Source organism: Ambystoma mexicanum, chromosome 5p, assembly GCF_040938575.1.
Source record: "Ambystoma mexicanum isolate Mex_15411 chromosome 5p, UKY_AmexF1_1, whole genome shotgun sequence".
Lineage (NCBI taxonomy): Eukaryota > Metazoa > Chordata > Amphibia > Caudata > Ambystomatidae > Ambystoma > Ambystoma mexicanum.
Genome location: NC_090930.1, coordinates 84,842,775 through 84,856,012, shown reverse-complemented (window position 1 = coordinate 84,856,012; position 13,238 = coordinate 84,842,775).

The window sequence follows — 13,238 nt, the reverse complement described above, 5'->3', positions numbered from 1 at the left end:
TTGGGGTACCCAAGCTGCTGTCAACCTCCCCTAATGAGGCACGTTTTTGCACAGATTGTAGAGACATTGCGCAAAGTGGATTTGAGATTTGACTGCCTCTTGTGGCAACCACCCATTGGGGGCACAGCTTTCTTAAATGTCACATTTGTATGTGATGGGAATTGATTTAGCGAAGCTGTCTGGGCATCGGGTAAAGGTCTACTGCAAGGATGATCTGGCCTTCAGACTGAGGACGCCTGTGTTTGCCAGGTGTGACTGTCCATCAGGTAAAGGTCTACTGCAAGGATGATCTGACCTTCAGACTGAGGACGCCTGTGTTTGCCAGGTGTGACTGTCCATCGGGTAAAGGTCTACTGCAAGGATGATCTGGCCTTCAGACTGAGGACGCCTGTGTTTGCCAGGTGTGACTGTCCATCGGGTAAAGGTCTACTGCAAGGATGATCTGGCCTTCAGACTGAGGACGCCTGTGTTTGCCAGGTCTGACTGTCCATCGGGTAAATGTCTACTGCAAGGATGATCTTACCTTCAGACTGAGGACGCCTGAGTTTGCCAGGTCTGACTGTCCATCGGGTAAAGGTCTACTGCAAGGATGATCTTACCTTCAGACTGAGGATGCCTGAGTTTGCCAGGTCTGACTGTCCATCGGGTAAAGGTCTACTGCAAGGATGATCTGGCCTTCAGACTGAGGACGCCTGAGTTTGCCAGGTGTGACTGTCCAATGGGTGCAGGTCAGATCATCTGGCAGGTGTGACTGTCCATCAGGTAAAGGTCTACTGCAAAGATGAACTGACCTTCAGACTGAGGACGCCTGAATTTGCCAGGTCTGACTGTCCATTGGGTAAAGGCAGTGGTCGAAGTGAGCGGGAACGATAGGGAGCGGTGCTCCTATACTTTTTAAAATGACCTTTTACTGCTCCTACACTTTTTTAAAAAAAAAGAAACCGTTCTGGAATGGTTTTGTTTTAAAATAAAAGTTTAGGAAGAAGTTGAAACCTTCACTCTCATTACACTGCACTGAACGTTCCCTTAAACAGCAGGTGCAAGTGTTTGTGCGGGGGGGGGGGTGCATTGTGTGTGGGAGGGGTTGTTTCAATGGGGTTTGTGGGGAGCAGGGGCAGGCCAGCAGGGAACATAGTTCCACTACTTCTTTTTGTACACTTCGACCACTGGGTTTGACTGCCTCTTGTGGCAACCACCCATTGGGGGAACAGCTTTCTTAAATGTTACATATGTATGTGATGGGAATTGATTTAGCGAAGCTGTCTGGGCATCGGGTAAAGGTCTACTGCAAAGATGATCTGACCTTCAGACTGAGGACGCCTGAGTTTGCCAGGTCTGACTGTCCATCGGGTAATCTGACCTTCAGACTGAGGATGCCGGAGTTTGCCAGGTGTGACTGTCCATCTGGTAAAGGTCTACTGCGAAGATGATCTGACCTTCAGACTGAGGACGCCTGAGTTTGCCAGGTCTGACTGTCCATCGGGTAATCTGACCTTCAGACTGAGGATGCCGGAGTTTGCCAGGTGTGACTGTCCATCTGGTAAAGGTCTACTGCAATGATGATCTGACCTGAGAATGCCCGAGTTTGCCAAGTCTAACTGTCCATCGGGTAAAGGTCTACTGCAAGGGTGATCTGACCTTCAGACTGAGGACGTCTGAGTTTGCCAGGTGTGACTGTTGGATGGAGTGATCTTTTGAGTTTGTAGTATCACCTCTTAGCAGCGGGCTGACAGCGTGCATGGACCCCCGTGTTGAGGGTTCAAAGATAGAGTAAATCCATGCAGTGAGAAGTGCTGAGAGAACTTTGCAAGTCTTGTCCTTGTTCCTGAGAGCAAGTTGCTCTTCATCCAGAGTTGCAGCACGTGTAGGTCCTTCTCTTCTTTTGAGTGGCTTCCATTTTAGTTGCTCTGCTTCTTTTGCACATTCAGCGTTCCTTTCTAACTTACTAGTTCTTTCTATGTTTTTCATTGCTTTTGAGGCTATCTTTCTGCTTTTTTCAGGGTGGAGTTTGTGGTCGATGCCGGGCATTGTAAACCATCTTCAAGTCCCTGTCTGGCTTTTTCAAAGCCCATATTTTCAGGGGTGGCTTTCCCGCTGTAATGGGAGTATCGTTTGTGGCCCACTCCCTCCTGTCTCTGCTCTCATGCTTTGGACACCGATACAACCACTATTCACTCCTCCACCCAACTCTACCCGGCCTCATGACCCGTACGCCCTCATTTTCTGCGGGCCTTCACTCTGCCTCTTAACCCGGCAACCACCAATTCCTCCACCGCATACCAATTGAGACCCTCCTAACCTTTGAGTCTCGAGAAATGTGGGCATTAGCCTTCTTGTTAAGATTCTTGTTACAGCGGCGGCCTCAGGGTCATTACCAGGCTGTAACGTTTTCTCCGTTTATCCGCTACTCACACGGCCATCTTGGATTCCCTTTCACGTTTAATAGAAGAGGCAAGAATCATGGGTGCTCCTCACCAGCCCTTTATAATCTGATGGAAACAGGCCTCATTACAAATTTGGTGGTATTCCGACAGTAAATCCACCAGAATACCACTCCATGGGGGTTTTGGGCAGAATTACCGCCAACGTATTTGACCAAATTTGCAGAGGTTTTGCGGTAGTGTGGAGAGTCTATATCCAGCTTCTTGCTAAAGGTTTTTCCTCCACCTTGCCACAAAACTTGTAGTCATGGAATTACTGCCACATTACCGCCGATTTTTACCGCACCCCTCAACTTGTAATGAGGGTATCACTTGAAGATGGTTAAAACATTTTTTCCAACAATTTCAAGACAGTCTCCCAAAACAGCAGCATTCTTCTGGAAGACGTTTGCAAAAGCAGTGAAAATTCCAAATACGTTTCTGCTTTCCACATACTGCAAATTTAAGTTTACTGCAAATGACTGTCCTTGTAGAGAAGAAATGTCCAGTCCGTGAAACATTTCGTTTTCACAACCATAATTCCGATGGATGTAAATTTGTGCGGCTTCAGTCTTATTCCATTTGTGTGAGCCCGTGTAATGCTGTCAGCAGTTCAACTTGTCCTGTCAGCGACGCCAGCAAATGGATTTGATTGGAAATGGCACTTTTCAGAAAGAGAAGCTCATTGGCGGCCGCCCCCTTTCACTTTCTGTCAGAAGAGCTTCGTAATAGAGCAGGCTAGAAGGTCAAAGTTCATAGCTCCAGTAATTTCCGCATTCCTTGTGTCCTCCAGGACCAGTCGTCTGCACGTCCCCCGTGAAGGACAGGTTGCTCCTCAAGTCTGATTGCTTCTGAGGGTTACAAACATAAACAAGCATGGTATGTGTTTCCCACTGTTATAGCTTATGTGATGTCATGTTATGTTTCATGTTTTTCATGTCACACGCATGATGGTCATTTACCGGTGCTATTTAATTTCAAGGATGGGTGACATTTTGCTGTTTGTTTTCAGAGTATTTTTTACTGAAAAAACGAATCGAAATTGATTTATTTTCATTTTTGGGGGCTGGGGGGGTTCCCCCCGGAAGCCCCAGCCCCTATTGTTTCTGTACCTATTCCCTATACCCCACCCCTTATATATACTTTTCCACCCCCCCCCTATATATTTTGATGAGTTTTTTTGTTGTACTCTGGGGAAAAAAAATATTGAAATTTCACCCATCGATGAAAGAACGCTACCCTTTTATCACACCCTATGAACCGGCCCAACTACATCTTAAAGTTTTTTAATGAAATTGTGTGCATTGGCCCCCTTACCTACGAGATATATATATATATATATATATATGTCTGTATGTATGTTTTAGCCTTCTAATTTATAATAGATTGAGCAACATAGAAAGGGGACAATCTGGACACAATACCACCTTTATTACATGGATGTTGGACCCTGCACAAGTGAGCTTCTGCTGTTGCTAACATTCATCCATCCATGATCAGGGTGTTTTGAAATTAGCCCTTTCAGAGGTGATTGAAGAATCATTCTCCCCTTTGAATCCGCTTTTAAATACTTCTTGTTGAAAGGAGTAGGGCAGGCTATGGTTTTCTATTAACTCGTTTTGGTGCATGAATGTAATATCGAACCGCCTTCAGTGCTGCAAGGCCATACTCTTGTCGCTTTAGTGCTTTGGAAACATCCAAGTGCTTTAACATAATATTTAGTGCTAATGTAGAAGCCTGTGTCCAATGGCCAAAGTGCAGTTTTACATAGACACAGTAGGACCACCATATATCCTAAGGCAACAGCTCCCTCTAGCGGTGACAACAGGCGCAGCTACTGCATCAGACAAACATACAGGACAAACACGCATCTGGCCTTTTGTTATATTGTTAGATGCAGTTTTCTCTCCTCTCAAGCAACGGCACACAAGCAGTGCAGCTGTCAAACGAAAACACAAATAGGTAGAGGCAATCAAAACCTACAGAAAACTTTGTGAAAATCAGCAGAAATATTTTTCATACTTTTATTGAGATGGAAATAAAACAGTTACAGAGAGGAAAGGCTGCACCTGCCCACAAATGTCTAAATGTGCCGGTAGGTTCTAAAATTGGCACAGCATTTCTCAGGTCTGTGCATTTCCCCGCAGAGTGTGCTGTCTCTACAAGTAGGTCAGCAGCAAATTCACAGCTACTCATCCTCATCGTTAAACGGGTGGCAACCTGTATGGCATGCGGTCATCAAGGAGAACACAGTGAGATGAAGACACACATGATTGGCGTTCTGCTAAAAGGAAGCCGTGCATGCTGATATTACATGGAAGAGGAATAGCCCAGACATGTGAAAGCAGAGCACTGTGCATTTTGCGCTACTTTTATGGCCCACCGACACAGAGCATCGCAACCGGAGCCTGCCACTTCTACTTGCACCCTTTTATAGTGTACAGCAGAATGACCGCCTGCGTTCATAATTAAGGCCTACGGTTTTATGGTATTTATTTTCTGCCTTTTCCAGCTGTATTTATCCATATATATTTTTTTGCCTTTTTTTCAGTTTTTATCCACATTTATTTATTGTCATAAAAAAAGATAATTTGCACCCAATATTATTGTAATAAAAAATGCATTTATAAAAGCACACATGCAGCCATACAGGAAAGAAATGCTAGCTCCATTTTTTCCATATCAACAAATGGGTGCTCCTGTGACTGCTGCGGCCTTAAGATATATGCGGTCAGCTATTTAAAGAACTTTGATGCTATTTGTATACAACTTTTACACTCCCCATGCTTCCAATCTGCAATTTGATTGGCCTGCGATGTCTGAGTACAGTCTTTATGCACTCTATAAATACCATATAAATAAATAAATAAATACACAAATAAATAAATAAATAAATAAATAAATAAATAAATAAATAAATAAGTGACATCATGGAGAAATAGACCGAAAGACCTGTTTTTCCGTTGTTTCCCATTTTTATAAATACAAACAGAAAGCAGATTGGTTTCCGACTGTATTTATGTTTATAAATCAGTAAAAACGAAAGAACTGGAAGCCTTATTTATAATGTTGATTATTCCTGGTCATCATGATGGAAAGTTGTGATGTTATTAAAGGAGATTATTATGTTGCACACGCATTTCTTTATTACACAGCAGCAAGAAAAACTGCAAATCTCGGGAGTAGCTGAACATGCCAATTCCTCTGCTGGTCAAGGTCCTTGCCAAGGACCTGGCACCAAGGGATGGCAGTACAGGTCCTCTTTTTCAGGACCCCTAGATTGTCCCGTGGCAGCAACAGAAGGAAGGCCTCGAACGTTATCGCCCTAAATTCCAGCCCGCAGAGAAGTCACCAAATCCTCAACCATCGCACAAATATGCAGCTTTCTTAAAGGCCGCCTACATTGTCACGTACCAGGTGGGCAATCAAATCGAGGTGGGATAATACTCGTCTCTGTGCCATTAATACAAACATGTCCTTTCTTCTTCGGGACTAAGAACAGTCATTGCATAGAGGCTTCTTATTTTGCCCGTTCGTAGGTGTGCAAAAATTGCAGCGAACGCTTCACAACAGGCTTAAATGATATGATATGATTGGGTATTTATAACGTGCTTAATACCCAGAGGTTTCTAAGCGCGGACCCGGGGATCAAACTTTTGTTGCTCCTTGTTGTCTTGCTTCCAAGGCGAGCACGTTCCCCTGAGCTATCCTCCCGAAACAGAATACCATAAAATAGGTGGAAACAACATCATTGAGCCGATCTGCAGCCCTGAGGATGTCTTGCAGCATTACGCCCTCGTCCATTAGATCCTTTTCACTCTCGCTTTGTTCCGCTCACCTCTCAGTCCCTTGTCTTACTGTTCGCTCCACGTTAGTGTAATTATTTCATGGATATTGCTCTTCTCGTATTTTTTGTTCAGTCGCTTGATTGTTCAGCACTTTAGACCAAGTTTTTATAAATAAATAAAATACAATTATAAATACTAGTAGCCACTGTAACCCACCTTGCCGAAGAGGTGGGGGTGACCGGAGACAGTGAGGCCTAAAACAAAGGAACAGCAAAATGGAAGCAATATCCTCAAGTCTTTGGTGCAAAGTTTATTGTGGCAGGAAAAATGCACCAGAAATAACTCGGATAAATCAGGAAATTCAGGCTGCTCAATTTCCCTGGATCACTATCAAGTTAAGCTCTCTGACGTCTGAGACTCTCCTGAAAGAGACCAGGCACATCTGCATACCTTAGCTTATATGAAAGGACCTGAAGCAATGAATCTGCTGTAGAGAAGCAGATGAGTACGTCACTGATAGACTCCACCTCCTCACCTTCGTCATATTGCAACAACAGCAGAAGAGCCTTATGTGTGACACCAGGTAGTGTCCCAATACCTTACTGATTGTATGAGAGAAGTTATGCACTTAGTACCCCCAAACCGAAATGGTGGGATGATGTTGGCATACACCATTGGACATAAAAGAGCTGTAAGTGCAAACTGACAGCTGCAGTGTGACACCATGAGGGAAGCTATGAGGACGTACTGAAATGGTATGCAAATACTTAAAGAATAAAGCGGTAACTGAAGTAATAGAAGAAACATGGAATCAAATGTGAAGAAATTATGTGCACCAAATAAATAAGTGAGAGGAGACAATATGAATTTACATACACAGAAACGCACGATAGCTGAGACATATAGAAGCTTGCTGCAGAAGAAAACATAACGTTATTAAAGCAGCCATGAGGAAAAGATGGACGTCAGACTTGTGTTAAAACCAAGCTAAATCAGAGACAGACAAGGGCTGCAGAGTCAGGAGATGATGGTAAAACAGCTTTGTGTGAGGATCAAAGAGGAGCCTATTGGCCTGGGATCAAGGAGGCACAAAGGGAGTCAAGAGGATAAGCCATGTGCGTAAAACATATTTATCTTACATTAAGGAAAGAGGAAAACATCTGCAAGTGCCAAGTATTGGACAATCAAGGATGCAAAAAGCATATGAACGTTGGAGCGCGCAAGTCTCCGGAGGCCAAGAGGAGTAATCGCACTCAGAACAATTAAATCAAATAGCAGTAAATAAAAGGTTGAAATGGACAAAATCGTGGTCTCCTCACATGTGACTCGGAAGCCGAAAACAAGGGCTATTAATTAAGCCCCAGATGAAGATAGTGGTCTACCTACACTCCTTTAAAAGTCCCAGAGCAGAGAACAGGCTGCAAGGTGAACTACAAAGAAGAAGTCTTGGCTTAGGGCCTGACTGATAAGAGATGATGGACTAATTGGGCAAGTGGGTAGTAGTCTGATGTTGTTCTCTGCACCTGAGTTTAGTTTTGCTTACGTGCTGCTACCGAGCTGAACGTCCAAGGTTTGGAGAGAATGCCAACGAATCATAGAAGTCTATCATCTGTATTATATGTATTTAGAGGTGGTTCAAGGTGTTCTTACCAGATAAGGGGCATCCAGTAGGATTACTAATACTTATTTGATATTTAGGTGCATATGTTCCCAAAACAAATCCCTCCCTTCAGTAGGATTTTAAGTTTGCCACAGAGAATTACATCATAGCTGACATACATTGATGTATAAAACTTTTGTGTAATGAAGTTTAGTTGTGGGTGCATGCACTATGATTTGTTATTCGCCAGATTGTCCAACTTTATTGAGTTGCTAATAAAGATGTACTTTGCCATATTCTTTGAGTCTGTCCGGTTATTTGGGTCTGAGATCATTATTGGTAATTCCATAAAGCACATGAGACACTTCAAGGTACTCTTGCTCATTGCCATAGCAGGCCAATGGTAAAACAAAGAAAGGACTACATCGACACCACACATGCATTTGTATTGATGATGAGGGGTGACGTGAACAATATTAATTCTCAAACGGTGTCAGGTCATCTGTATTCACTTAAAGGCACCCCCTCCTCCAAATCAGCCTGGAGGAAATAACAGCATTATAGTCTTTCACTGTGCGATACACAAGAGAGCTTGAAATATGGATCCTGGTCCAGATAACAACACTGGCAAACCCATGAATCCCATGTAGAGCTGTAGGGTCCGGTGTTAGCTGCAGCCTTGAGCGCTGAATGATGTTTGAAGTCCGTGGCCAAAATTCACGGAACCTATCCATGTCATCAACTAGAGATTTGCACATTCCAAGACTAGATGTTGGTCTCCTGCAGGCCCAAGCATTAGATTTTGGATAATATGAACATGCTACTGCGATTGCTACTGACATACCCAGGACTAGAGGATACCCAGGAGCTCTCTGGACTTGGAGAGACAGGATAGGTAGTTTACTGCACAGGCAATTTGGTTGAATCCAAACCAATCGGAAATTAGCAGCAAATATATGTTGGGGGTTACTAATTAAGGTGGAGGGTAAAGAAGGGGCTGCGGGGTGTCTCCCCCCGCATACATGTACGGCCAAATGGCTTAGAAGAACACAGAAATTAGATGGATTTGGATTCAAACAAATCTCCTCGACCAAAACACATAAAACCGGACAGACAGACATCCTTGGCAATGGAACAAAAGGAGGGATATATCATGGTCGAAACTGTGGCTGCTGTGTCCCGGTCTGGATTCCATTCGAGGAATTTTGGAATTGAGCTGGGAAGCAATCATATGTATGTGCAAATGTCACCAAATATCTCAGAGTTGCTGAAAGAACCTGGGGCAGAGCTGCCAATCACTTGGATCTGACCAATAGAGGACAATCCTAATCTCCCACTCCAGGGTGGATCCCTCTGACAATGATCTGACCTTGTAAACAAAATTCCACAAAATCCCTGGCCATGTCTGAGAGGCTATGTGAATTGGTACCTGCTAGGTTTTAGATAGTTTTCACTGATGTCAATTTGGTGATGAATGCAACACTTTACTAGGTATTTGGCGAAACATTGCATAGTAAGTGAGCTTGCAAAAATTTCTCTAAAGTTGATGTGTGCTAGAGACTCCAGGGGAGACTGTTTGCCTACAGTCGATGTCAGACCAAACATTGCGCCCCACCCAAGAATACTAGACTCCAACTCTAATAGGAGATCTGCAGCAGAAACCAAAATAGATCCTAGATTACTAGGCTAATAGATATCAATCCATGCCTCCTAAGCAAGTGGGATCCAGTGCCCAGAGATGAGGGCCTTTTGCAGGCACCTCATCATTAAGCAAAGTAGGCCCCTTTAGTGCAGAGGAAATGGGAAAACAATCCTGGATTGAGGAAGTTAGGACACCAATAATCCTGGACAGACTTTGCAGGGAAATTACTGGAGACCTCTGAGCTCTGTTAAACTCATGCTTGATTGTCTTTTTGGTGAATGAAGGAGGGACCCCCTTGTAAATGATCACAAACTAGTAAACTTTGAAGTTTAAGAAGGATTCGAATTATAATTATAATTTAATTCTATGTATTGCAAACCCCAAGTACTACACAATAGAATATCATTTGTTGAAGGATCTGGGTCTCCTCTAGAGAGCGGGCCTTCTATAGAATATCATCCAGTTAAATGGGAAGGTGGAACGCCCTTGCTTCTAAAATACAACCATTGACCATAGGTGGCTTGTAATGCACCAAGAGGATGAAAAGGGACCAAGTGCAAGACATTTGAGTTGAATACAGACCATGCCCCACTTAAAGTCCTCACAAGGTAATGTGTCTGACGGACGAAGGTGTGAATATTGAAACAAGCAGGTCTCAAGAGACCACTTCAAAGGAAGCTTGTCTCCATCTTGAAATTGTGGTATGACACTATACCCTCGAAATCCATCACACAGACCTATGCACATATATATGCATGGCAATCATATAGCGCAGAACTAGTTAACAAGCAACTGAGCACCCATAACTGAATGGAAGCCTTTCCCTTTCTTTTCCACCAGAAAATACTTTCTAAGGAACCTCTTGGATGAAGGAGGCCGGGTTATATTGTTCTTTGCTTCAGGCGGTCTAGGGACTCTTGGCCTATCACATTTTTCGCTTGAACATTTTTAGAGGGCGTCTGCTTCATTTCCCCGGAAACTCAACCCACTTCTAATTTGAATTCTTGATCCACCTACAGGGTTGAAATGCTTTAGAAAGATGAATTAAGGTGAGTAGAATGCACTCCTGCCTTCCCCACAAAACAGGTCCTAAAGAGATTGATGAATTCAAGTTAGAATCTGAAAAGATCTGTACCCTGATCCTCATGATCCACTGAGGTCTGCATTGCTGTCCTCTGGAAGGGAGAAAACAGGGATGGGAGCTGGAGAATACGCAGGAGTACTCTCTTCTTATTTGTGCAAAAGTGTTGATTGGGATGACAAGGTGTTTCGGCTCATCCCGTCAGAAACCCGGGGGTAGAAGACTCTTTTTAGAGAAACTTCAGCTCTATCTAAGGAGTAAACGTGTGCATGTATTATACTAGATTTTCCACAAAGTCATCCCCACAAGTAGTTCCCTGTGACTATGATCCAGCTGGTCTCCTGCGAGACCCAGGCACTTTTCCCTTCTCATGAGCCATGTGCCCCTGTGCCTTTTTATGGGTTGGGGTCACTATGGTATCTCCCAAGAAACAAAAGTCCCTTGAGACTGTCCTCTAAGAATCAGCAGATCTGTGCCAGAAATCTGATTTTGTGCAGCCTCTGCTAGGTAAACTCCATTTATCAAGGGACGTGCTCTGTTAAGGTGCTCCCCCCCCCTGAGACAGAGCCAAAGCTTTGCCCTATTCTTTGCCCCGTCCTTCCTATTGTTGGACACATATATTTAGGGTTTGAAATAGGGACCCTACCCCAGGAAGGAGAACCTGGGCAAAAGGATTCACACAATTATTGAAATGTTGCATTACCTCAGTATACTATTTATTTTATTTTCAAATCTGTTTATTGGCATTTGTTATTATACAGTCTCACTTTTCAAACCGAATACATCTTCGGTAGCAAGCTTAACAGTGTTGCACAACAAACAATAACGTTTTTGTTTTTATAAAGGTAACGTAACAACATTCTACTGTCTCCAAGTCTTAATGTCCATTACTCAGATTATTGGTGGACAAGAGGATAGGGGGTCGGGAGCAGAGAGGGGGGGGATCTCGGAGTCTTGGGGTCTTGGTCGTATCCATGCATGTCTCAGTTGAGGGTATCATGTTCTTGTAATTTGGTTCACATAAGTCCTTATTTGTTCATGGGGGCTTATCATCTGAGGGGTAAATCATAATGGTGGTAATTTCTTTCCATATCTCCAGGGTTGCGCTAGATTCATCTGTTGACCTGGTAACACTATCTTCCCACGCTCTTGTCTCTGCATTTATCCATCTTTCCAGCTCGTTACGCCACGCATTGTAGTTTGGCCCTGCAAGTTTTTTCCAGGTCATGGCAATTTGTCTCTTAGCCAGTATGCAAGTTAAGTCCATAAGTCTCACCCAATGTTTAAGTTTGGCTGGCCTGGTGTGTGTTCCAAGGAGGCACTCTTCGGGAGTCCATCTGTAAGTGGAGGCGCTCGCCTTTTCAAACATCTGTTTTATTTTCTTCCAGAAGGATTTCACTGGGTTACATTCCCAGAACATGTGAAGTAGATCTGCGTCATCTATTTTGCACCGTGGGCAGTGGGCTCTCATTTGATTATTAATTTTCGCTAGTCTACAAGGAGTCAGGTATGTCCTGTATAGCATGCTTAATTGTATGAACCGGAATCTGTGGTTTCTGGACACAGCTTTAGGGTATGCTAACACCCTATTCTATTCTCCTTCTGACAGTTCCCGTCCCAAGTCTGTCTCCCATTTCCTTTTCATGGTCTCACTCTTTGGGTTGGGGGTGTCATTGAGGTGGCTGTATATCTGGGAGACCGCTCTCTGTCCCTCTCCTAGGTTATATAGCAGCGTTATGAGGGGGACTGCCTCTGGCTCTTCTGGCCAAGTGTCCCATATTCTCTTCGCCGTCTCTCGTGTTCTGTGATACCAGAGGAATTGGCCAGTGTGTATGTCATCTTCCTGCTGGAGTGATTCAAACTCTCTGAAGGAGCCTTCGTCATATAGATCCCCCCAAGTATAAACACCTTTCTTTTCCCAGTGTCTAAGGTGCAGTAGGTCTGCATCCGTTTTACACATGTCTCGAACCATTGGTATTTCCGGGGAATATGGGTGTTTTAGCCGGAGTTTTAACTTCACCAGTTGCCATACCTGTCTTCCCAGGTTGGCTATGAAGGGTATGTCTCTCAGTAGGTGTTGTGGTGCCCAGATAAGTTCTCTTAGCTGTATGGGGGAGATCGTGGATTGCAGCAGGGGGGTCTCGGAGGTAGACTCGTCGGCCAACCATTTGGCCTCAAAGCTAAGTTGAGCAGCTAAATAATAATTCTCAAAGTTCGGGAGTTGGATTCCGCCTTGTGCATGCGTTAGTACCAGGGTAGAATGTGCTATTTTGTGTCTGTTCTGTCCCCATAGGAAGTCACGGATAATCGATTCGAGCAGGCGGAAGAACAGGTTGTTGACGTAGTATTGCACGTTCTGGATTACCTCAGTATACTATATCCAAAATCTCAGTACCGGGCATACGCCAGTCTCTCTCTCTCTCTCTCTCTCTCTCTCTCTCTCTCTCTCTCTCTCTCTCTCTCTCTCTCTCTCTCTCTCTCTCTGCCATTCTGCCAATGTCTATCTCTCTTCGAACCTCCATCCTCCTTTCTGTCTCTTTCCTTCCTTCTTTCTGTCTCTCTTCCTTCCTCCTTTCTGTCTCTCTCTTCCTCCATCCTTCCTTCTTTTAGTCTCTGTCTTGCTCTTCCTTCCTCTCTCCTCCTTTCTGTCTCTCTCTTCCCTTCCCCTTTCTGCCTCTGTCGCTCTGTTCCATCCTCCTTCCTGCGT